Source organism: Ciconia boyciana, chromosome 1 (genome assembly GCF_034638445.1).
Source record: "Ciconia boyciana chromosome 1, ASM3463844v1, whole genome shotgun sequence".
Lineage (NCBI taxonomy): Eukaryota > Metazoa > Chordata > Aves > Ciconiiformes > Ciconiidae > Ciconia > Ciconia boyciana.
In genome coordinates, this window is record NC_132934.1 from 199,716,574 (window position 1) to 199,743,342 (window position 26,769).

General features: G+C 45.5%; 1 long non-coding RNA gene across 1 annotated transcript; it reads left to right on the forward strand.

The window, feature by feature from the left end:
* Positions 1-19,030: 19,030 nt before the first annotated feature.
* Positions 19,031-26,468, forward strand: LOC140646488 (uncharacterized). The gene is made up of 5 exons (XR_012040461.1): positions 19,031-19,123; positions 20,835-20,958; positions 21,082-21,308; positions 22,534-22,773; positions 23,901-26,468. It is a non-coding gene; the product is annotated as an uncharacterized lncRNA (long non-coding RNA).
* Positions 26,469-26,769: the final 301 nt, after the last annotated feature.

The window sequence follows — 26,769 nt, forward strand, 5'->3', positions numbered from 1 at the left end:
TCACAGAAACTTACCTGTTCTGATTAAAGTTTACTCAGAAAGGGGTTCACTAGGTGAAATATGGGGACAAAGAAAGGGAAAGAGCCCTTGCAACATGTTGGTATTCAAAGCATCCAGTTAGGAGGGAAAAAAAGGTTTGGCTCAGTCTAGAGCAGAAGTTTGAGCATGAGTTTTCCTCCTCATGAGTGAGTCCAATGACAACCATCAGATCCAGGAGAGCTCTTTTTTCTCTTTTCCCAAGGAAAGCAGCAATATATCTTGAGGATATGTCAAACTGGAACTTCTTTTAAATCTCAGAGCTTCATGGGATAAGAAGATCATTTCCCAGCAAAGATATCTGCTCTCTGGTAGTTTTCTTTTCACACTGCAATGTGAGCATCACTTTGAGCAGGCACCCAAAAGCCGCAAACAGCCCATTCCCATGCGAAAGCATGCTAGCTGGGGGGAGACCACGCAGACCCTCCTGAGGTAGGTGTCCCCAGGTCCCCGCTACTCTCCAAATGTGCACATAGTGACAGTAAATTTTCTGACAGCTCTACTTGGGCAGTTTTGAATGGCGGCAGCCACAACCTGCAGGTCATGAAGGGCCAAGGAGGAAGAGTTTTAAGCTGTAGGCTGCATCTCAGCACAGGGGGCAGGGGAGCTGCTTGTACTAACCCTGAGACAATGCAAAATTGCTCCAACTTTCCCAAACTAAGAAAGGAGTTCAGAGGGGTGGTTTCTTGGTTCCACAAATGACCTGCATTTTGAACCGCCCAGCTCTCATGGTGGGCATCATGAACTGCACTCCGATGTGGATGAGATGAGCAGAAATGAGCAGAATGGCATGTGCTATGCCTCTCTCCTCTTGCCAAACGGCTGTTCCAGTGGGAAGCACCAGCTCAGGAAGGGGCAGAGAGGTAGGAGGAAAGTCCAGGAGCCAAGGCCATACCCTCCAATGCACAGCTCATGGGAAATCCAACAACAATCCAGGAGTAAAGGTTGAACCTTGGACTCCTTCAACAGCACAAGCTGTGAACAATGACACAAAGATGACAGCCCATCCTCCTGTGTCTCTGTGGCTGTTATTCCTTCACTTACCTGAAATGAGTTTTAAGCAGCCCCATGGTCAGACCATCATGGTCTTCAGTTGATAAACAGAAAAGGCAGAGATCCCGCAAAAGAGCTAGAGATTGAAAATCAACTGGACTTAAATTCTTCATCTGCTCCCCTCCCAGGCGTTTTGTTCTTTATCATGTTTCTTGTCTCAGTCACCCCAGAGATCCTGGACAACCCAACCATGTCCTCCTACCACCTCTGTTGCCTTTGCTCAGGACTTTGCTCCTTCCGCCTCACACCCCGCCACCCTCACCCACTTCCAAATGCCCCAGTCTTGGTCGTCATTTCCAAGCTCCACTTCCCAGTAGAACAGCCCTCCCCAGCAACTGAATGTCATTGCTTTTCTTCTAGAGAAACAATCTCCTCTGCAAGTCCTTCCCATCTTAGTTTATTCTCTATTGCTGCTTCCACACCTGAATTTTTTGCCCATTTTTCCTCTGCCTGTGCTAAATTATATACTCTACTGCGAACAAGGACTCATTTTATTTGCTTTGTAAAAACATCCACATACATGGATGGAGCTGTATAAATAATTAATACATGCCTTAATCTAAAGATTATGAAGAAGAAGGTGGTGATTGCTGCAGAAAGATTAATGTGAATGAAATAACTCAACCAGACTATAATTTTCTCTGGCGACCCATGAAAGAATTAACCCAAAGTAGGCCCCCTTAAGTACTTTTGCAGATAGCCCAATGAATTCCAGGTATGGCTTCACTTTGCATTCTTCATTTTCCTCTTTCTTCCAAGATATATCTGCCTATCTTATATGCAAGCATACACATATCCTTGCCTGTTCCTCTGCAGATAGTTTCTCAAAGGCCTTTCATGCTTTGGCTCCTGCTAAATAGTGTAATTCTTTTCATGGTGCAGACAGGGTAGGTGAAGAGCAGGAGGGGCAGTTACCTACATACCTTCTTGCAGAGATCTCAAGTCATACAGTATATAGCTCTTAAAATAAGGACTCAGAGCTGCAAGCTGGGTGCAGAAATGCTTGCTGGTCCTAGGCTTCTTATTTTCTAAATGTATCCTCAACCCTTGAGCTCAGTTCCTGCTGGGAAGTAGGATAGGCAGACCAGCACAGGCAAGGTCTGTCAGCAAGCTGCACAGACCTCTCCAGGATAATTTTGTCAGCCCAGCATTTTGTCCAAGTTAATGAATCTTGTAGAGGGACAGAACTCATTAACAAGCAGTAGGCTGGTAGTGCCAGCCAAGCTACACTGTTTCCCAGATCCCAAACTCAATACTTCTGTACCTACCAGCTTATTTGGATTCAGCTTGGATCTCCCTGACCCTTAGGAGACTTCAGACAAGTGGGTGGGAGCTGTGTGTGTATTGGAGTGCAGAGGTTTTTTGACCCCCAGCCAGAAAATCTCCAAGAACTCTCAGCGTGACTGCTCAGCGACCACCAACAGCAGCAGAAGTCTTAGCCGTGCTTTTTTCCTGGGGTCAGCCCAGTGTTTCTTTGGTAAACCTTCCATTTTCTCTGTCCTTTCCTCCGGGAAGCTGTGAGAACAGAGGCTGGATGGGCTGAGGGGACTGTAAAGAAGGAGGGGACACAGAAAGGAAGCACCTGTGGCTGGGGCAGCTGAGGCGAATCCAGCCAGTCCAACGCAGCTGTGAGGGGAAAGGTCTCTTTTTGCCCTTCTGTCTTTCTAGCAGTGCCTTACGAGGAAAAAGCAATTTTATAATGGCTGGAGCTTTCCGATGCCAAAGAGGAATGAAGGAAAGTTATTTAAAAGCCAAGAGCAGGCTTGCACCAGACGTTGTGGTAGCAGCAGCCGAGTGGACGATGGATACTTTCCACCCATGGAAAAGCCTTCAACAAGGAGCAGGACAGAAGTGGTTTGGGCCCTCAGTGCTGGTAAAAGAAGCTGAGCACATACAAGCCTGAGGTTTTATGCTTAAGATGGGGTCTCGGTCCTGTTAAGGACTGTAGGGTGGGAACTTGGGGAGAGCATACACAGCTGGATTAGGTGTCTCAGTGAGATGCAGCTGTGTGTTGTCTGATGACAATGACGAAATGCAGAGGACAGGTGAAGCTGGCACAGAGAAGGGCCAAGTCTGAAAGGCTTTTAGGCACCCCAGCAGGCCCTTGCACCCATTTGCCTATGGGTCCCTACATGAGCACATCACTGCCGGTTCCTGCTTTCTTTCTGTCAGTGCCAGCTTATGCCTGGGTGGAATAGTTAAATATGAAACTTGATATGATCAGGGACCACAGAGGATAATGCAAAACATTGAGAGCTGTTTCCAGCTTTGCTAAAATTCATTTATCTGGTTTTTTTTCTGGGTGAGACCTTCTGCAAACTCTGCACCACGTGCAGACACACGGCATCTGCACACCTTCCTGGGCAGAAAACAGGAGCAGAGCTTGCTGTAGGGAGGGGCACCTGCCCACCTACTGAGGACATCGTCACAGCAAATCTGTCCCTTTCCTGCCCTTTGTGAGGATGGGGAGGAAGCCCAGAGACCGCACAGTGTGGCTCCTGCAAGCCCTCATTTAACCAGGTGTCTGTTAACTCACTCTCTCCCTTCTAGCCCCTTTGAGTCTCTCATTGCTCAAATGTCACAGCTTGGTTTTTTCTCTCCCAGGATTTTGATCTTCCTTCCAGATCTTTCTAGAACTTTCCTCTGATGTCACAAAAACACCTCCAGTATTTTGAATACAATAAATCACCTAAGCCTGCTGACTCAACTTTTTGCAGCAGACATTCAACTTCCATTGATTTCAGTGGGAGTTCAGGTTATTCAGTGCTTTGCAAGATCAAACCTCAAAAGCAGCCTTAATGGTAGTCCCTGAAGCTCAGCTTTCTCCTTTGGTTTACATCAAGTGATGATTACCATTTGTTCTCTTTTTCTATAAATTTGCAAAACTTCACTAGAGATACTGATTTTCTTGCTGGTGTAATCTACCATGTTCCATTTATCAACCTATTAAAAAAAGATGGGTACAGGAATTTCTTATATGGATTAGGTGTCTCAGATAATTCCCAGATACTGCTTTTCTATTTTGCAGGTTTCTGTGCTCACCTGCAAGCTCTGCCTTGATCCTTTTCTCTGCTTGGCTCCCGCAATTGTCCAAACACACATTCCTCAGTAACAGTTTACATTAACTTCTCTCTGCTTATCCTGTAATTGCAGTGTATGTACTCTGGCTCTTTGCATTCGTGTTTGTGGAACTAGATGTATCTCGTGTGTACCTGTTTTATCTATCGTAACACCAAGAAAACAGAGACACTTTGAAGTACACATTTGGAAAGTGCACAACCAAACTGTTCATAAATATGCTGGTTAATCACTTCATCCATGGGTGAAAAAGTCTTGAGAAATGTTGGGTGTACGGGGCATTCTGTGTAACTACTTTTCAAGATCCAGAAGACAGATTAAGCTGTGAAGATTGTTCTTACGTATAATTTTTGGCCTTTTGGTTTACAACCAATGCCAGTGTTTGGGATACAAAAGAGTCACCAGCAGTAACGGTTTCTGATCATACAATTAAGTTCTCATGACTACACAATAACTGAACCATGCTGCAGTTTCAATTAACATGATGGTCTCTGTCTCCAATCCAAACACGTTGTCTAAATAGTGGTGCATTAAGTTAACTAAATTGAATAAAGAGATAATGGCATTAAATAACTGCTAGGGTGAATAAAATGCCTTTTAAATAAAATGAGAGGATCGATGCTCCCTATGTGCTTGACTATACTGTGCATTGCAGCATGCCTATCTATCCAGTTTCGGATAGAAAGGTTCAGCATGCCTATCATCTATCCAGTTTAGGATAGAAAGCTTCAGTCCTGCAATGTGCTACATGTTCTGGATGCTCCCCAGAAAAGCCCTAAGCACAGTCTTGATTTCAACCAAATTAATAGCCCCCCCAAACAAATACAGCTACGTATGCACTCTTAAGGATGAAGGCCATGGTTCCCACAACATTGCAGGATCCAGCCCTTGGCAAGGAGAAATTCAATATGCAGCAGTAAGCACCACAGGCTAACATCATAGGGAGCTGGGGAGTGGGAGGAAGGCAGGGACCTGCTCCCAGAAACAGTCTGTGCGCAGGCTCCCGTTGAAGTCAGTGATTCGGGATCAGATCAAAAGGGATTTAAGCTATAGCTGAAAAACAGATGGGGAGTTGGTGAAGTGGAAAGAGAGAGAGAGCAATTAATCCAGACAGCTGGCACGGCAGCGAGGCGGGCCTGACCACCAGCGGTGGAAGGGAGCGAGGGGAGAGCCAAGGGACGGCCGGCGCGGGAGGCACTGGGCTGCACGGATGGGCTTGCACAAGTGCATGAGATACAGACACAAGAGGCTTCAGAGCATGATTCTTAGAGTAGAAAATGAAATTGTTAAAGCTCATACTAATTCTGAAAACCTTCTCGCGCTGCTGGTGGGAACCTCAGATATCAGTGATGCCCCTAACTAATGTGGGGGCCCCCCGCTTGGGCAAGCAGGGGAGGACCCAGCAGCAAATGCCTGGCATTTGTGGGGCTCTGGAAAAGTGCCCAGGGAGGAGCAGGAGTTAAGCAAGCATGAAGTGTCCACTGTTGAAACGAGTGATCCGCAGAGCATACATCAAAGCCAGGGAGCTGGACCTGCAGAAAGGCAGCTTGCCTTGTAGAAAACAAGATGTCAGTCAAAGCATCCTCCTGTCACCTGTGTGATGGGGCTTGCACAAGTGCCACTGACACCGCAGCAGGGACATACAAGCAGAATATATGCTAAGTCCGTGCTGACATGGGGATACGAAACATTGTGAGCAAAATCATATGCAAGAACCTCTCTGCCCACAGGGAGCTGCCTGGTGCACCAGGAAGCCTGTGGGCTTTCCTGGCCTTCCTGGGAGAAGCTGTACTTCCTGGCACCCAGGGCAGTTTTTATACAGTAGAGTTTCAGCCACCACTTTCATAAAGCTGACAGTCTGGAGCCCTGCTGATTATGGAGAAAAGCTTGAAAAGTCTAAATCAAGAGCTTCAGAATCCCAGTCAAAAAATGACAATATTTACTTGTATTTGATGACATTATGGGGCTTGTGGTGGTTTGGGAGTGCTGGGGACGGGCGATACAGCAGCAGGCAGGAGGCTGAGCCACAACATCCTACCGCAAGCGTGTGGGCAGCCCGGCTGCGCTCCAGGAATGGTGCCTGGTCATCTGTGCACAACATGAGTCCACAAAGCAGCTCCTGGCTTTGGCTGTCCCAGGCAACAGAGCAAGCTCTGATTGATTGATCACATTTTAGCGGGTGGAATGATCGTTTCCGCTATTCGGTAAATATTAACTTCAGTCAGTGTGGACTTCACTTGTATTTCCTTTTTTTTCCCCTCCCTCTCTTTTTAATCAGGAATGTACGTGCTATACAATTAGTCTGTATTCGATATCAAAGGCCCTGCAGAGGGGAGAATGCTTTCTGAAGACTCATGAATCCCTTTTGAAGGGGACCCTGTGATGTGGTTGCCTGCGGTAGCAAAGACTGGATTCAGTGACCTTAGAAGTCCCCTCTGGCCCTATCTATTCCTTCCTCCCTCCATACAGTTTCATTCTGGGGTATTTTATTTTTAAATACAAATTCTTAAGAAGTTTTTGTGCAACATTTAAAAGCTGCTGAAAAATCTATTAAACCACAGATTGTGATCTAATTTGTGAAGTAGACTTCAAAATATGTGCATCCCATCATCTGATCCACTAAACCAACTCAGCTAATTCCAGTCCTTCAGCATTAGCAGCAGAGCACTATGACACTGTAAGAGCATTAAAAGGTATTTCCTTGCCTAATAAAATGATGTGCCAAAGCTAGGGAGAATTGGGAGACAACAGTACCGTGAGGATGCAGTTAAGCATGACTTCACTTCTCTAGTACTTATCACAGCAATGCTGTAATGCATTTTAGCTCAAAAACTTCAGCAAAAACAAATCAAACTACCTCTTCGAGCTTCTGGTTTCATATGGCTGCTTTTGATAAAACTCTCTAGAATTTCAGGGTCCAACCACAGCTAATTCCATTCTAACTAAGGTTTTTACTGGCTGAAACTCACTGTATAAATATAAACATTTGGTTATATGTTATTTTAACATTCTGCAGTAAAAATAATTTTTTGGAAATAAATAAAACAAAACAAACCCCATGAGTCTAAATTATTAACGGTTTATGCCAGTACAATTGCTGAAAGCAGTACAATTAATCCAATTTTCAGCAGTTGTATGGTGTGAAGTAAAGCATGTATTCTAAGCTGTTAAATCCTTTTTAGTAGTATAAAAATTAAACTTAAGCAAATTTCTTTTGTGCCACCTCGAAGTAGAAATGTTTATTTTAAATTAAAGCAGCTAAACTCAACATTGGAGGTTTTTTGATATGTAACTTAATTCTAATAAATTATAATGGCCGTTATTTTTCATACGTAGCATGTGGAACTTGTTAATTAAAAGCTACTTCCTTGTGTTAGGTCTTGATCACGTTCCAGCATCTCATACTTAATGTGCTATTAAAATCACTCTTTGACAGCCCAGACCTGGGAGGCGCTGAATACCATCAACTCCCAGTGAACTTTCTAGGTTGCTTTGCACTTTGGAGGTTTTCCTTGGGTTAGTAGTCAGGCTGGACTGTTGTGATTGTCCCAGCTGGATGAACAGCTATCCCCCCCGCTCTGCATACCCCTAGAAGCCTCAAGTCCAGGGCTGTTCCCCCACCAAAATTAAATTTTGAGTCATTAGGAGCAGGCGTAGAGTACACACGTTAGCCACGCTTACCTGATGGCTCACTGGTTTTGCTCAGGGACTCCCAAAGGAAGAACTGCAGATACTGACCTCGGACCTCAGAGCTTTTGAAAATAAAATTATTATTTTATCAGCTATGGAGAAAAGCTTCGGGGGAAACAGGCTACAGAGAAGTGCAGTTCTCTTACCTTCCTCCACTGGTATCTTGAGGACATTTATATCCTTTGGCTCCTGGCTTATTGACATCATCTTGGTACCCTCTGCCCATGTGTAGGTCCCCAACGACTGCTCCTCCTCTGCAGAGACAGGGACTCTCCAGTCAGAGTGCCCTGTCCTTGGCAATTCAGATTTAAGTCCTGACTGCACAAACCAATGGAGGAGACTCAGCGTAAAGTCTAGCCAGGTTCCCAAGATGCCTCTACTCCATCGCTGCCTTTCCAGCACTCACTGCGGCTTCTGCTCTTGTTGCATCCTTCCCTTTCAGCTAGCCCAAGGCTCTGCCAGAAGCAGAGGCGAAGTCAGGCTCAGGTATTAGCATGGCCAGGTCAGTGTATGGCATTCCCAGACCATGCCAGAGCAGCCCTGGCTTTAGTGTAGTGGACATCTAGTTGGAGTCCCTGCATAAAGCTCACCACAGAATTTACCGCAATGGTTCCTCAGTCAAGAGCAATATCTTCCTAGGGAGACTACAGACAGTATTTTAAGGTTTCTAGTCTTCATTTAAAGCCTTCAAGTGATGCATTCTACTACATGTCCTTCATGAGCCTTCCCAATGATTAATTGCCCATGCCATTAAGACGCCTATCATGACTCTGTGTTGTTCTAGCAGGTTTCATCTTTCCATTTCTCAATTCTGCAACCTTAATTATGTTTTTTAGTGTATTTTTCTACATGGCTTCCTTGCCATTTGAAAAAGGAACAGCAAGTAGTTCTTTATCTCATGCTGCTTCTTCCACGTCTCATTTACCCTTGCAGATTTTCATTCTTGGTCCTCTCTGTTGACCCTCAGTCATTCCCCGTTCACTATCCCAATCCATTTTCACCTTCCCTTTTTTCACTGCGAACCCAGTTCCTGGGGTGCTCACGCACAGTGGTCCCACCCTCTGGTCCCATCTTGAACTTACAGCTACTACCAGTGGCGTGGTGAGCACTCAATGTGCAGACATCTGAAATAGGACCTTCCAGCCCTGCCTCGTACAGCTGCTCCAACCTGCATGGTCTAGTTATTCCTTGGGCTGGAGAAGTGTGGTTACGACTTTGCAACCTGGGCTTAGCGCCCTTGGAAGCATCAAAAGCTAGATTCAGTTTCTGCTCCTCTGCTACTTAATATAAAACTATGAAATAGTGAAACAGAAATTCAAGTCTATCTCAAATCTTTTCCTGCACAGGTAAATAGCTTCCTCTCTAAGGAAAGAAACGCTGCATGAAATCTTCTCTAATTAACTCAAACTTGGAGGTAATCTCAATTCATAACAAGGACTGAATTAAAGACTCTTTGCCCTTGCAATATGAGGAGAGGGGGTCAATCAGCATCTACAATCTGCTGATGTGCCTTCCTCCCTCATTCCTGCCTTCCCTCGCTTCTGAGCAGTTCAGCTGTACTTAGCCAGGTACTCGCAGAGCTGGAAGACCAGCCGCGCCTGGCACAGCCACATACATTTCGTGGAAGCCTGGCTCTGCACACAAGGGTCCTTGGCAGCTGGCACCATCCCCAGGTCAGTGCCCACTGGTCTCTCTGTAGCTTGGGAGGGACTCTGCTGAAATGAACTTTTTTGAGGCAAACCTCCGGGTGAGTGCTAAAGGTCAGGATGCTGGCAGGGAAAATATATAGCAAAGCATAAAGGAGCTTTTCTGCGGAAGTGCTCTTGGATAAATATACTTAGTTCTGAGGAAATGCCAGAGTAGGCAGCGAGGGGATTGAAAGTCATCCCATTAACCAGGGAAGAGGCAGCAGCCGCTCGCCTGCCTCCCGACCTGCCCCGCGCTGGCAGCACCTGGCAAGGCCACCTGAGCAGAGGGGCACCCAGCTGCATGGCCCCCATCGGCCCAAGGATAAAAACTATTGGGAGAGCTTGAAAGTGCCAGCGGGATCATTGGGGATGTGCTAACAAATGAACTCCCAGCATGGACTCATTTTCCTCCAGCCACTTAGCAAGTGTCATCAGATAGCGATGATATTTGCTTGCTACTGAGCTGCGCTGGATTCAAACCCTCCTCCCGGTGCCCAGAGGGGCTTCCTGCCACCCAAAATCTTTTTTTAAAAAAGGAAAGTGGTTACCAAGATGTATTACGCATGGCAGGTTAAGATCAATGCTATCGTTTTTACCAAACAAATAGCCATGCATTGCTAAAGGTCAATAAACTGGCAAAGGAAAATGTACAGCTAGTCATAAAGAAGCTTTTCTGTGAAAGTGTTCTTGGATAAATAAACATGAGTTCTTGTAAACACTGTGTACTCTCCAGATGTAAATATTCAGAAGGTGTGCTCAAAAAGCCTGAGATGGTTCCAGCTCAGCATTTTATTAATAGGAGATGGTGAATTTTTGGTCAGCTATTAAGTACAACTTAATGTGAAAAAGTGTTTGTTTACCTAACAAGACTTATTGCTTACACCAAGCTGCCTCCAAGATTTTGATAAGAGTATTCATAACAGTAAAAGATACTTTGGATGTTAGCAAACACCTTGTGCAATATAGTGAGATTAGATACGGAGCAGGTCGCAGGACGCAGGCTGTGACGGAGAACGGGGGGGTGTGGTTTACAGAGTTCAAACAGGGGTAGGACGGGTTTGGTTGTGAGATATTGTTTCATATCATCAGAAAATTATAGGCTAATTTTCTACTTTTGCCTTTTGAATTTGAGCTTTACTCCAGCCTGGGAGTTGTTTGAACCCAGGATTTATACTTGCTGTGCAAAAGATGGAAAATTTGTTCACAGGACAGAAACCCTGCTGGGCTGGGAGGGCAAGGTGACGTGTTGTTCCAGTTCAGAAGCACACCTGAAGGGACAGGTATAAAAACTCCGGGCTGCTCCGAGGGTATAGAGGAGGTCTGAGGCATCACCGGAGCACGCCACTGAAGCAGCCGCCTCTCGAGGGCTGGCACCCTCGCCGTGGCCCCACGGGGAGTTTCAGGAGGGAACGCTGCCCCGTGGGCAGCCAGGCAGTCCAGCCTTATTAAACACAGCGGTTGTTTTCCTAACTTGTCCTCAGAGTCTTAATTACTGTTGCTCTAAGCACATCACCACCCTCCTTCCACAAAAGCTGGACAGAAAGCACCTGCTGGGGTCAGGCAGTTCACCTCCCTCCTGGTTTGGGATTGATCCTACTGTACACTTTCTGGCTTTTCTTCCCCCAGAATAACTCCAAAACCTCTAAGCAGCAAGGCTTCTGTGACCTCCTCCGCAAGCCTGGTGCTAAGGGCTGGGAGAGCACATTGCCCTTCTTTCCCCATGCAGAAGCTGGGATTGCCCATCCTGTACGCCCTCAGCTCAAAAATGGGAGGTTGGTTTGCATCTCGATGGAGATACTGTGCAAAAATAACTGTATGTGGTTGGACTCCAAACCAGCATAAGATATACATCATACATAGCACATATGCAGCCTGGGGCTTAAACACAGGGTGGGTGTAAACAATGCAGAAATGCATTACAGAGCCTTGTCATGCAAACAACACTGACATCCGTGTATGGCCTTGTGTCATGTCTCCTTCTCCGACAGGAGGAATTCAGCACACATGGCACCGGGCTCATTCTGGGACCTGGAGCCTACTTTTCCCCTCCGAGCAACACAGAGTGGTTCCCAGCAAAGGCACTGCCAAAGGGCTGAGTCTCAAAGGGGGCGGGGGGGGGGCGGGGGTGAGCCCCTGGGGAGAGTCCAGCTGTGCACAAAGCCCTTTAAGGGGGCTGGATCAGGTGTCATATAGCAACATATCCTAAGGCAACTGCTGAAATGCCTCTGACCCCTCTGCTCCGGCCCCCATCATAGCTGTTTTCCAAGCCACACACAAGTCTTCTAGTGACCAGAAATAGAGGTCATTATCCTGCGCTGTAGAAAGCTCTGACAAAAGACCATCAGAGTGTGTAACCCGGCCCCAAGGACAGCCCAGAGCAAGGCTCTGAAGATGAGGGTCCCACTGGTGCTCTCGGTGCCCACTCTCTGGTTTGGCTCCTGCTGGCACCAAGCTGCGCCACGGTCCTGCTGCTCCTGCAGCAGCAGCTCCCAATTTGCTGCCTCAGGTCCCTTGCTCCCATCCATGTCCTGCCTGGGCATCCCAGCATGCCCCCACATCACTCATCCCCGTACCCCTGCCAGGGCAGAGCCAAACGGCAGCGGTCTCCCCACAGAGCTCCCCGGCGCCGGGTGCTGCACTGCTGCGTGCGCTGCACCCCGTAAGCATCGACACTCGGACGGGTGCTGCTCCTGCTGCTTGTTAGGTGATGTGTGCTTCACCGCTTCTCTCTTTATTTGCTGAAAAATAGGGAAAGAGGAAACTAGCACCGTTTTAGTCGCAGTGTGAAGAGTTTTGCGTCGTTTCAGAGCCTGGGAATTTCCCCCAAACACACTCCCACACAGAGGAGTCCAGGAGCGGGTGGGGAAAGAGTGCCTGTGGGAGAGGAGGCTGAGCCGGCTGCCTTGCACAGCAGCCCGAGATCCCCATCATGGATGCCAGAGGAGACACAAGAACCCACCCCACATGGCACGTGTCCCGCGGGGAGGCCCGGGGTCCCTGCGCACAGCTCTGAAGTCCTCGGCCGCCAGCCCTCTTTGGTGCTGCAGCAGAGCTGGGCGGCTCTGGGATACCCGAAGCTGCTGCAAAGGGCACATACTTGCCAGGAAAGGTCTAAAAACATCTTCCACTCCTACAGCGTAGGCCGGGTCTCCTTTGCAGTGATGGTTGACCTTGGAGGACAGAAGTAGGAGGAAAACTTGATAGACATGAGGTCGGCTTGCTTTTCTTCTTGCCATGTACCGGAATGACTTTTTATGTTTTTAAATCCGTTTTTATACCAACCAGAACGGAGATTATTTCCTTACTGCTTCTCTGCAGTAAGGACATCTCCTTCTTTCTTTTTAGTCAGAGACCAAAAATATTGACCAAAATCTAAGAAGAAACTCACTGTACTGTTTGATAGAAATGTATATCTTTACCTTATGAAGGGTCATGTTACCAGGGGTCCCCCTTCAAGGTAGGATGAATGTGTGATACTGTCCCTTGTGTTCCCATCTTTATTCCCAAGATGAGAGGACTTCAGCCTCAAGGCAGGCTCAGTATAGGAAACTGCTGAAAAATGGAAAACTCTAGCTAGATCTGGAGATTTAACAGATTTGCACAAGTCCTCTTTCGCTCACGAGCTCACATTTGAATTCAAATTAATTCTTCCTCTCTCTTTTCCAAGATTAAAGCTGAATTTAGGGAAAGCCTAAAGCAAAAGCATAAAATGGAAGAAGCAGAAGCAGAGAAAGCGCAGTCCTCACAAAGAACAGCGAAAGCTGGAGAGAAAAACCAATCATTTCAGAAAGCCAGATAGCCTTCATGCACTGGTTATACATTTGGTCCCTTTTTAGATAGCTGCCTCCATCCAGCTCACAGTTGTTCACCGCCCACCTGAACATTATCCTCCCCCTCGATCTGGGGGACTTTCCATTTCTTCCTCCCCAGCACAGTTACAATGACCTTTCATCACCAGGACGAGCCGCCTTCCTCCATCTCACTGCAGATAGAAGCCACCGGGGATATCATCCATTAGCCCAGTCTCTCCTCCCCTCCTCCTCCTCAGAAAGCTGGCAGAGACTGCTGTCTCCGTCCTTTTCTCCAAAGCAGGGCTGTTCTCCCGAAAGGGTCTCCATCTCACTTCAGGCATGCCCTGGAAGTACCTGCCTGAAGCAGACTGAATTGCACCTCAGTTTGAAGCCTGACATAGCCTAAAGCAGACGGCGTGAGCCAAATCTCTCCTATTTTTTCCCCTGGATCATATATTGGTAAACTCCAGACATCCCTTATTATACTACTTTAAATCATAGCATTCAAGATTTTTTAGTTTATTGACTGCTGCCACAAATCCTTTATATACTGTGGCATAAGAGGCAGTTTTTGGCTCATTCCTCACTTCTTTATGTTTAGAGCAGAGAAACAAAGGAAGGGGAGGGTGGAGTAATCTTTACACTGTCTATTTAAAGGCAGTGATGGCTGCGTGCAAATCAAAGCACACAGCAATGGGAATTACATGGCTGGAGAAAGCAGTTGGATGGGTGTCTTCTATGACAATTTTTTTCCTAATGTGTAGTGAAGGAGAAGAGGCACACAATTCACACAGTACGCAAACTACAACAATTGTTGAGAATGTACTAATGAGAATTAAATGCTGCTAGGTGCTCTCAGATGTCATCTGAGAAACTGAAGTGGTGAGTACCAGAAATAGGTTGCCAGCTGTCCCTGGTCATATTCTTTGTACAAGAATGCTAACAGTTCCCCCTCCTATACTCCCAGGGACAAACTCTGCCATTGTGTAAATCCATGCAAGCCTCCAGCTTCTCCAGGACTGCACAGCTGTAAAAGGAATCTCAGTTTTATCAAAGGCTGAGAAAAAACACTTGGCACTGCTGCCTGCTATCAGCTACCACCTTTCTGGGAAGTGCTAGCGGACCAGCCCGACTTGCAGCATCTCACCCCCCACAGCAGGCTCAGCGTGTTCAGCACATCAGGATGGCAGTATTTTAACTCGCCACAGTATGGGCAAAAATGCCCCGCACAGGGCAAAAATGAGAGGGGTGCCAGGCATGCTGAATGTAAGTCAGCCAGGTTACTCGTGGTTGCGTGATTCCCTGTGCTTGCTCTCTCCCTGGGTGCTGCAGCCCTCTCCGTGCTGCACTGCAGCTCTCTGCTGTGCTTTGCTGCTGCTGCATGGGGAAACCCATCCAGGTCTGGCAGAGCGCAGACCCCGCTGCTGCCTTCTCTGCAACACCCGGCACAGCGGACAGAGCTGTCGCGAGGTGTGTATCCTCAGGACCTACGCCCACGTACATGTGAGAAAGTTATTTCCAACAGCCCCATCATTCTCCATGATGACGGTGCCAGCTCGACTCTCACTGTGACAGGCCACATATTTCATTTTGGAAATGAATATGCTCTGATTGAAGGCTGAACTGATTATCTTATGAACACCATTTCTTGTTCCAGACTTATAGATGCCTCCACAATAATTGTATCTGTGGTTTCAAAATTGCCTAACTGGAATATCCTCTGCCACTAGCTTGGTCCCAGCCCTCCTCTGTGTACAAAAGATACAGGAATAATTTTCAATTTTACTTATGGTTAACAGTTACTGGAAAAAAATCCCCCTTCCTCTCCTGTAGTTTCACCAATTATTTCTGCTTCACACCCCATTTCTAAAGAATTTGCCATCTATGAATATCCCCTTTCCATCTGCTGTTCTTTAGTACCCAGACTTTTTGCAACTTGATTAAGTAGCCAAACTCCAGTGTCCTACATGTTGTTTCCTTTGGGAAGAGAATGACGCAAACAAGGATTTATTTTATTTTCTGCTGTAATCCTGTTTATTTAAAGACTGTACATAAAGCCCTGCTGCCCTGAACCCAGCAGGACTCAAACCTGAGGACATGGTTTCTTTGCTCACTGACCCAGTGATTGTCCCATCCCCCAAGGCACCCCAAATTGTGTCTTTCCCCAGTCCCTTGAAGGCTTCCCCACTCACCCGCAGCCCTTGCCCCCTTCTCCACCCGCTCCCCTCCAGTTTCCATTCCTTGTCCCATACAGGCAAGCTGCCACCACACAAGTTTGCCCAACATTGGCTTCCTGGGCAGCCCATTCCACTAGCCCAACAGGGACGTTAAGCCTCTTTGGCAGCTCCCGGTGCTTTAGCAATCTGTAAGGCAAAAGCCACTTCATTCTCATGTTAAGCTTCAATTGTACCTTGTTATACCCACCAGGACCAATGAGGCTTCTCCCAGGTTATCAATTAAAAAAATATTGTCTGTATTGTATTGTTCGCCTCCATTTTCCTGATGGCTCTTGGCTGTGTTTACTGGAGCTCTAATGAAGTTCTCAGTACTTCAGTATTTACGGCGGAGGGGACAGCATTACCACGGCTGGGTAAAGCCCGACACGCTGGATGCTGTGTCAGCTCCCCTGCAGTCAATCTGACATTTTCGGAGGCAATGAAGGAAGCTTGTACTGGGCAAGCTGTGCAAAACAAGCAGGAACCTTTTCTTTGATAAAAACCTCTAACAAATGGGAATTGGAGGAAACGTTACCGAGATGTTCTTTTGAAGGTGGAAATTGCTGCCTCCTAAAAGTAAATTGCACAAAGCTGGACAAAGAAAGATAGCAAACCACGTGCCAAACTGCCACTCGGCTAATACATTACTTTCTAAATATAAAAACAACCTACTGCTTCCACTGACAGTTCAGCACATAAGCAAGAAGGGAATGATGTATAACACCAGACTGAGCTGAGGCTGCAGAAGCACATACTCATCTTAGTTTCCTTTCTGTAATTATTTATGAAAGAGTGCTGGGGAGATAGGGGAAAGCGTGTCCAAAGAAGAGGAGCAGCAGCACAGAGGTTGCTCAACTGAGCCCCTTTTCACAACAGGGGTTGTCCAAACCCATAGCTGACACCGGTGGCAGAGGGACTTCTACCCCATTCCCCCCCCACAAGACGATTTCTTGCCTTGTTCCTTTATGTAGCTGCTTAGAAACACTTAGAAAGAAATGCCTATAAGCCACTGACATGCTTGGGTAGCTTCTGACATGCTTGGCCACGAAGACAACCTGATCTCTCCCCAAAGTTATCCTGAAACCCATTTGTGGAGAAAAGCAGCATATAAAATGCTCAGATGTTCATACCCTTCCTTATTCCACTCAGCTCATTCAGCACTGCAGATAACCTTCTTCAGTCTTAACCAATGTCAAGTATAGGACACCCTGTAGATTGACAGCTTTCTCATTTTATTCCAATTCCCTAGTCTCATGCAGCCAGACAGTAAGACAGTGAGAAGAAGAAAGGAGCAGATAATTTTCTTACACTTAGTTCTGTAACCTTAATTTCTCTTCTCCAGCCCCACCAGAATGCCATTCCTACATTGGGCTTCTCTTTCCTTTTCAAATTATAATAAAATCAATTCACTTGTGTATGAAGTTATTTTTAGATCTAGTTAAAAAAATACAAATCCATCTATAACACTTCTTTGTAGTTGAATTTCGTAAAAAAACAGCTTTCTGAGAGACCATGACCCATAGTACTGAAGCTCACATATAAAATTCTCTGGTTGCCTAAAAACTTATGGAATTACATGCACTTTTGTTTGAAATCTAAAGCAAAAATTCAGATCTTGGGAAACCTTGAAGATCTCTGATCAGCTATAAGTATGTTGATGCAAAATGAAATCCTTTTTCTTTAGGGGAGAAAATGGATTCACTTTGGCCAGCAGTTCATGAACTACTAGATTTTACCCTCATGCTGCTCCAGCATCATCATACTTTCTCCTCCAAACTTCAGCTCTCGATACCTTTTCAAGGCTGCACTCTGAAACTCTGAGAACTAGAAGCATCGTGGTGTCAGTCATCAGCTCCAGTAGCTGCTGCGGCAGCTAAAGTTGGGTTAAACTGAGAACGGGAGCTGAGAGCATTAAGGGAGCTGGGAGTAGTCCTACTTTAAAGTGTATGCTTTTAACAAAGGAAGGTAACACATTAAAATAGATTTTACATGGTGCTGAATGTTAGTGTTATAAAAATTAATAGTTCACAAAACCTAAATTAGGAAGGTTCCTATTTGTCCTTTTTTGTGTCCCTATGCCAGCCAAGCACAAAAACACAGGTTACTGTGAACCTGAAGGAAGCTGAACATGAAAGCTCTTGCCTTGCCTGCACTTCAGTGACTGTTTGCACAGACAGGTTCTGCCTGCAACAGGGTCTCAGTGAAGCCACTTAGGTTTGGAGAGAGAAGAAGGCAGCTTTCTGAATATTCATTTCTCTAAATTCCAGGAAATTGTTGATACTTGACACAATTTAATGTGGCAAAAATGTAGATAAATTATTCTGATTAATTAGATATCTCCTGCATTTTGAGGCTCAGCATTGCATAACCTGTCTGGGCTAGGAATATTTGGGTACATCAGGACAGATAATTTTCAGGATCAATTTTGACAGAGCAGAAATGACAAATCTGCAGCACTGACTTCCTAGAACCTTTTCTAGTGAACAAACCTGAAAAAAATTAGTTTAGTTTCACGAGTCCTTTCAGCAGCTGGATCCCCAGCCAGCGAGAGTGCTTTGTATTAATTTCAAACGCCTGCATCATGATTCTAACATGTTCCTATGCCAAGTGGTTTCCACTAAGTTAACAAACAGAAGTATTCAGCCCCATGCTGGAAATCTATTCACATTCCAGAGGACTTGAGTGGATGGGCACCGGGTTGTCATTCACATACTCTGTCTAGCAAAACAACGTTCCCAGCGTACTTACACAGAGCAAAAGTGTTCTAGGAATTTGCAAGTGTGGTGTTCTTAGAAACAGCGACCTGCGGCCACTTCTCCTGAAAGCATAAGCGTTACTGGTGGTTCGGGGACAGATGCTCTGGGGGGAACATTTGCATTGGAAAGGTCAAACAAGTAAGGGGTGAATAGCTTCAGGAAAGTCATAGTGCTACTCTTCCCCGGGGGACATCTCACAGGCTTGTTAGCACTGGATGCAGGATGATTCATATCAGGATGAGGCAGGGGGAACTCTCACCCCAATGTCCGTCTTTCTGTCTGTCTAGCTGGAGGCTGTAGGTGAACAGGGGTGAAACCTGATGATCCCGTACAGGAAATACCATAACTATGCTAACAATAAGTAGAAAGATACTGTCAAATGGAAAACACAAGAAGACAAATCAAACTCAGGACGGAGCTGGAAGGAATGAACTGTTTGTAGCACTGAGCCCTTCGTGTAACTCAGGCTCCAGACGTGCAGGTATCAGATCCCTGCATTTCCTTTTTTGCAACTGAAATGGCATCAAAGTAGGACACATCAGATACACTGCTGCCACGCGCAGATGGTTCCCACCTTAACGCAAGTGTTCGGCCTGTGAGGGGGAAATGCCACCTCCTGTTTCTTCCAGTTTTAAAATAATGTTGCATCAGATAGTAACTCACAGATTTGCTCCTTCTGGACTGCCGTAATAAGAATGACAAAACAATTCAACATTTTGCGACTCAGTCCTTTAGACTTCCTTGTGGGTTACAGGAACTCTCAAAATCCCTCTTTGAATTTCTCCATCTTGTTTTGTCCCCTGTGGAAGAAAAAGGTATGTAAAATGAGGTAGGTAGCATGCATGGCCTTCCATGAGCTCAGACTCCAGTCTTACTGAAAATGTCTAACTTAAATATTGTCCAAATGTTACATATCCAAAATATCTTTTCCACACAGGACTCTCCTCTTGAACTGTCTAGCTGAGCTAAAGTTTTCTCATGGAAGATTCTGGTTACTATTGTTCTTCCACTGCTAGCAAATGAGGACTCCTCTGCCTCTGAGATGGAGTCTTTTCATTTTAGAGGGTTTAAAATGTTAACAAATCCAGTAAGAAATAATCCTAGTTGTTGCACAATGTGCTAAGAAGGTGGGTTTTTTTTTTTCACATCTGTGGTACATATTTTCGGATATAGTGTGTCAAGTTCAAAAAAAATATGGACCACTTTGAAATAACAGTGACCTTTGTGTATATTTATAATGAAATTATTTGGCAGAGTAACTAGTATAGCTTCCCTCTTTTTAGATACAAAAAAGAGAAACACAGACCCTGCTGAAGCCAACAGCAAAACTCTGATTGGCACAAACAGCAACAGGCGCTCACCCGTAATCTATATCATAAAACCATAATCGGCCGTCTCCATTAGGACTAAAGTAAGAGGAATGTTGTAGGTCAGGACGAAGGTGTATTTGCAGCCTGCATAGTTTCTGCACACATTAATAGTCCTTCATGAGTATTATGTTCACATTTTTCAGAATGTATTTGTGGTATTTTATTTGCTAAAGCCTGGTCGGGTGGTCACTGCTGTCTGAGACAGAAAATTATGACAGTCCTGGCCTAATCAACAAAACTAAACAGCGGCTGAGCTCGCTCAGGTTGCTTGGTAAGCCATACCTGGTCGGGAGCAGTGCTGCCTGTTGAGTATCTTTCTCTATCTGTGTTAGTTAGAACATAAGGAATTAGAGAGAAGAAAAATCTCTTTGCAAAGGATGAGAAATGCTGAGAACGCACAGTATCTACAGCAGCAGAACTGTACAGTTTGCTTAATTCGCCTCTCTTTCTGTCCCAGCAGGAGAGGAAGCTGAGTTTACAGAACGGCAACTACCTAACAGCAGGGAACTTGCTTAGCCAAATCCTGACTCATGCTGCTGGTCTTTCTTGGGGTCAGGAGCTCTGCTTTTGCTTACTCACTGCAGAAGCAGTCAAAGAAAATCAAACCTGGCACATTAGACAAGACCCAGTGTTATGCCTGGCAGCTGTCATAATGTTTGACTTGCAGGGCCGAATCATCAGCCTCAGTAGGTATTTTTTGGCAGCAAAAAGAAGGGCAAGCAAAGGGTGCCCTGAGCAGGAGCTGAGGTGAAGCCCATCTCCAAGCCTGCAGGACCCTTCCCAGTGCCCCCGCGATGCCCAGCTGCATCCCCGCCGCAGGAGCCGCCACCTCTGTCTCCGCGCTCCGCCAGCCCCTCAGGCACCGCTGGTCCAGCAGGGCTGGGTGTTGAGGACCACTTTGCGTGCTGGCCTTGAGCTTCAGGCTTCCCTGCATACCGACGAGCCTGTTTCACACAGGCAGGCTCTGAGAGCAGCAGCATTGCCCACCTCGGTGGGCTTCAGCATTGCCACCTCAGTGCCACGCGCCCGGGCTCACAGCTACTGCCTCCCCACTAGCTGCAATGTGGAGTGAGCGAGTCTCTGTAGCACTAAAGCAATAAATGTCACATGAAAGGAAATTATATTTTTATCTATTTCTCTGTGCTTTGCTTTTCAGCTACCTTTTCATGCAATTCAGATAGGTCAGTCCAAAAACTGGCAGTTCAAAAACTCCGGTAAAACCAACACACGTGAAAAAAATGGGAAAATTCCCCTAAAATGCCCCTGGTCCAGTTTCCACAGTAAGTATGGACCCTTTTTCAACTGCTTCTCCTTAAATATGTGTTGTCATGAACACAAATTAAAACCATGCCCTCTAACTGCAGATTAATTAACATTCCAAATGATTTTTTGTTTGTTTTCAGAGGAAGGATTTTGCTACTGAAGGTCACTTTGCTCTGAAGAAGCTGGGAAGAACACATTCTGCTGCACCAAGCTCTGCAGCAAATGCAGAGATTCAGTCCTGTCAACCAAGCACTTCTAGCACATCTCCACCTTTTGATATGCCTAAATAACTGGACATGATGCTCTAATCCAGTGCTTTAAAGCAGGAACAAGGAAGAGGATGAGGATTCAATAATTGCATCTCGTGGTATGAAAGGGACTTGGCTCATTGGAGGCCCCTTATTTTTAATAAAGGAGATAGGGCATGTCTGCAGTGCAAAAAATTGGGGTGTATGGGGAAATGCTGTGCCCAGTTTTGCACCGCATGTATACAGAGGGATATCAAGAAACTGGAGAGGGTCTAAATTGGAGAGTTACCAATAGTTACAACAAATGACCTGCAAGGGCAGGGGAGCATCCTACAGCTACCTGAAGGGCAGGGACAAGGAGACCTGAGCCAAGATGGGAGCAGAAAATAAACCAGGGAGAAGCCAAGGGGCTTCCAAGACTGTGTAAATAAAATAGCTACTTAGTGAGCGCTGCTGCCGTTCGGACCCTTCCGCTTCAGCTCACTAAGCAGCTATTCATTTTTCCGGTTGCTGTTTAAGTGAATTTTCCCATGACTTCATGACTTCAGGAGCAAGCAAGCTGGCTTTTATGGATCTTACAAGAGTTTTGGCACTGAATGCTCAGCCCCAAAAAGATTAGGATAAAGCATATAGTCAAATACAGGCTGTGTGATTGCAATTTTGAACAGCTGCCTCCCAAAATTACAACATGCATTCAGGTATTGGCTCATCAACTACTGTCCCCTTGCAATGATTTGGTTTGTGCAGGTTATTTCTGAAACTTATGTATAACTCATTAGTCGCAAAGTGAGAACTACCTGTGTGTTTTCATATTTTTTTGGAAGTGCCCCCATCCAGGTCTTCCCAGAACCAGGGACTAGTGCAAAATTCCCAATCCTTCCTCCTCAAAGTAAAATGGAGCAGGCAATTGCATGTGGTTCCCTGTGATTTTTCAAAGCAATTCAGGGCCAGCTTCGGCTCAAAATCTCATAGTCTGATATATTTAAGATCGCTATCAAAATAAATGTTCCCTATGAGAGATCAGGGGCTACACAAAGAGCCATAGCCTACTTAGGCAGGGTGGCAATCTGCTATTTTCAAGTGTATTCACGTGGGGCAGTTTGGTGGCTGTGCTGTGACTTTGCTTCCCAAGAACAACTGCAGGTGAGCTGCTAAAATACTGCCAGTTCGGCCAAGCTGTGTAGAAGACACTGAGCCAATCTCAGTCTTTGAGTTTGATTTATCCTGCTGTTACCTCAGCTGAGTTAGTTTGTATTTCCACCAGTTTAAATGTCAGACTCTTGGCCCAGGCTTTCTTTGGATGTTGGGGAAAGGGAAGAAGAAGGTTCTTGTGCATCTCAACAGGAGCCGTTCTGTTTGGATGAGTGACATCTTTGCCTGCGTCACGGAGAGCACACACCTTTTAGCCAGGGCAGGAACAGCAGCATGAAGCTTCATGGTCAGAGCATGAGCAGCAACACAGGTTCAATAAATGAAGAATTGCCTACTCTTACGGGAGGTGAACGGAGGGGTAGCGAGTAATACAAGATCTTGTAAGCTGCAGCTCCTGATGAGGAAACAATACCAGAAAATGCAAGTTTTCAGGTAAGATCTAAGGGTAGTTTCTTTATTTGCTTTGGGCAGGATGATTGATTTAAGAAAGGTGAATTTGTTGTCTGGATCTTCTATAAAACATAACAGGTGACAAGCTAGGTGCTTCTGATATTTCTCAGCATAATAACAATCATCTGCGATAAGGAATGGGTGAAAGCAGAAGCCTTTTGCTTCCAGCTCAATATCCAGTAACCACTGCAGGTGATAAGACACTTGGTGGTCAGTGTTTGGAGAGATTATAAAGGGAATCTTTCTCCCTTATGGGAAGCAGAAGCAAGTCAAAGTGTCAGCTTTACTCCTTAACCTTGCATCTCCTGCCTTGTTCCTAGAAGAACCACACTGCAATGGATTTCTGTTAGCCTTTAAAGGCCCTAATTTAGGCATTAGCCTTATGGGCATGATTAAAGCCTTGTCCACCCTAATTACCTGCAGATACAAATTTTCAGTTTGAGATTGGGAAGAAGAGGCAGAGAGAGTTCATGGAAAGCTGCTGTTTGGCTGGGTTTTACTAGGAAAGGTAAAATACAAAGAAAAGAGGAAAAAAATTTGTTGATCAAGGGACATGCCTGATAGCTTGAAAGAATAACACTGTGGGACATAAATTTTCCCATTTATCTTAATCAAATCTTAACTCTAGGAGAAACCCCCATTTTTAAACAGAAGTTAATTCTGAAATCAAGGGAGCTCTTGCTGAGAGAGAGCTCAGGGACATTGATGCCAGCATTGAAATGGCTTTGGTCCTGCCCACCAGTGCCACTGCTTGAGTGCATGGAGTCTGGGAGAGCTGGTCCTTGGTTCCTCTGAAGCAGAGGGCCACCGCATCCCTCCTGTACCAGCCCTTACCCCCAGCACAGCAGGAGGGGTGAGTCAAGGGCAGGGAGAGTGCCCCATGGGGCACTGTACACCCTGCCTGCCGCCTGCTGCTGCCCACAGAGACATGCAGCAGGTCCTGGGGACAGCAGTGGTGAAAGAAGCCTAAGGTTACCAAGATGTCCTGCTTCAGATATTTGATTTTTGGTTCAGGCCAATCTAGATCTAACTGTATCTTATTTTCATGTTATTTTCACCCTATGTGATGTTCACAATGTTGTTTTCATCCTATGTATTTATTTCTACAGCAGGCTATAGCTCCAATAATACATCCTAACTGGCTGTTGAAGACCAAGCAGCGACCCTAGCAAGAGGAACACCTCTTGATTGATTCATGTCTGTGACAAGCAGTATTATGGAAGAAAGGAAAACTTCAAGGCTGTCCTACCTTCTCTCACTATTAAGCCTGACTCCTTAGTTGCATCAGTTATACCGATCATACAGGTTTTCATTTCCTCCAAGCCAGGGCTTAGCTGTAAACTCATTTATGTGAAGATAAATTAAGAACAAATTGCCCACACCTTCAGTAGCTGCCTGTGGCCATCTGGGGATTTTTCAAAGAAGGAGCACAGACGTCTCCTGACACCAGGCATGGCCCCTGCTCAGCAGCCACCTTCATTGCCACCACCACAGCCCAGCACACACCTCGGCACACCAGGCTCTGCAGCGCCCGCTTATGTCAACTGCCAGGCTGTTACAGACCTCAGTGTATGGAGGAAGGGCCCCCTAACCCCAGCAAGGCAGGACTGCTTGCAAACCAAACCCCCTCTATGGTCTGAATCTTTTCAGTGCCACTCAAATTACAGAACTAGCCCTTGAGACAGATCTCTCATTAAAGGCGTGCAATGCATGATCTTCTGAAGTTGCTAAGAAGCACGAGTTATTTCAACTACAACTCATGATAGCTGGAAAGTGAAGAAGAGCGGGTGTGCTTGGGGGAAAAGGGGCAGCACACAGGCAAAGCAGGGAGAAGAAACAGAAAAAATTGTATTTCTGTATTCTGTATGTCTCTGTCCCTGTTTCCACCCCGTGCTCATTTTCCCCTGGCACCTTCCTTGTACCCCTTCTTAGATGAACCCTGCTTTCTCCATGTCTCCCTTTGCTGCGTCTCTCTCCTCTCCACAGGGACATGGCTTCCCCTGTTTCAGAGAGACCTTCCCTGCGGCACGGACAAGCGCCTCAGCCTGTCTGAGCAAGCACTTTGCCCCAGTGGAAGTTCAATCTCGCAGCTGGGCGACAGGCAGCTGAGGGGAAGGTTTAATGGGCATCTGTAGCAGGTGGGTAGTAAGCACTTTTACTGTGCATTAGAGGCTCCACATATCCATGCAACAGCTGAATATGGTCTCCAAGACTACATTTCTGTGAACAAATCACATTTTCCATCGAGAAAGAAACGGGTGTTCGGCTGCACATTGCTTCATAAGCTGTGGAGCAGTTACCTGACTATTATCACAACTGAAACTATGACTACAAGTAACACAGCTTTGAATTCAAAATTTCAGCTCCAGAGTATCTTGGCTGATTTTTAATTGGTTATTTAAGTAATGCAAGAGAGTAATGCAAAAACACTGATGTCAAGAAACAGAAATTGCCTGTGGCCAAGGCAGGGTGTGAGAACAGCCCCTTAGCAGAGCATTCAGGGAGTTCATTGTACACGAACTTTATAGATATTGAAAAAAGCTTTTGATAGGATGGCAGAGAATAGCACTTGGAAAATAATGGGACATTACAGAACCCCAGAAAGACAATTAAGAGCATGGAAATCTCTTAAGCATGAGCAAGTTCGCATTAGCTCTCCTTCAAACCCACTTGGGATAAGGGGTAACATCATGCAGTTTTCTTCTCCTTCACTGTTTCTTCCAGTTTTTTTACTGGATAAAGACTGGCTTATTAGAAATGAGAGTACACTGTACCAAATCACAGCAATTACAAAATACAAGTTCCATTGACAGTATCTGCCTCAACACCCAAATACCACAAAATGATATTAGGAATACTAAGGTGGTAGGAAGAAGCAGCTAAAAAACCCTGTTTAGAAGATAATAAAAAGGAAAAGAGCTAATACAGGAGAGTGGGTGATACAGCAGGCCATTTGGAGTGATGTACATGCACATTGAGAAGGCCAAAAGAACTGCTTTCCTCTGAAGGACAGCAGGGTGGACTGGCACCAGTGAGGAGAATATCTTTACTGGAACTGGGGATGTGTACGTGACTTTTGTTCTTCAGAAAACTGTTCAGGTCTTACAACAAAACTGACTGACAACCAAACTTTGCATCTTTAACACACATGTCAAATCATTATGATTAAATGAGTTGCAAACATGAAGTAATACAAAGCGGCTGATTAAGAGATTTCAAGCTAATAAGGTGATGTCCACGATGGACTTTAGATATTAACTGATCTTAATGGATAACAAACAAGGGCTTACACAGAACACTCTGTAGAGGGAGAAATGGAAATGGATAAGCCACATCTGAATAAACTCACATTATATATGGAACAACCTTCTAATGATCCTGTTGGGAACACAGGGGAGATAAAGACCCAAACCATCCTGAAGAGGAAGATACGAGCACTGATTCCATCTGGAGTCAAATCAAACAATGTCTCAAGGATGAAAACGCACAGAGGATCGTTACCAACAAGTCTGCTGCTTCCCTGGAATGAAAAGATGGGACTCACAGTCTTACCATGGAGGTTCTTTGTGAAGGTTTGTGAGACTACAGTCCACGAATAAAAAAGACTGATTGTGGCAGGAAGAAGAGAAAAGAAAAAATAAGGGTCCTAGCTGAAAAGTTACTGTCTTGCCTGCCAAAACACAAGAGGACCAGAAAGAGAAAATTGGCTTAACCAAAGAAGACAGAGGTACATAATTTGGCTGTAACTAAGTCAACGTGTGTAGGACATTCATAACAAGCATAAAGGTTTCTAAAAAGCCATAGAAATTATATTACGTAAGAAATATAAAGTAAAGAAGTATGCATTCAAGAGCACAGCTGTGAGGGAATATTTCAAGACACTTTCAATGTTTACATCTATTCTCTCAACAAGGGTAGGAATAATAATAATTTTAATTAAAGCTACACTTTGTGGGGGGAGGGGGAGGTTGTCAATAA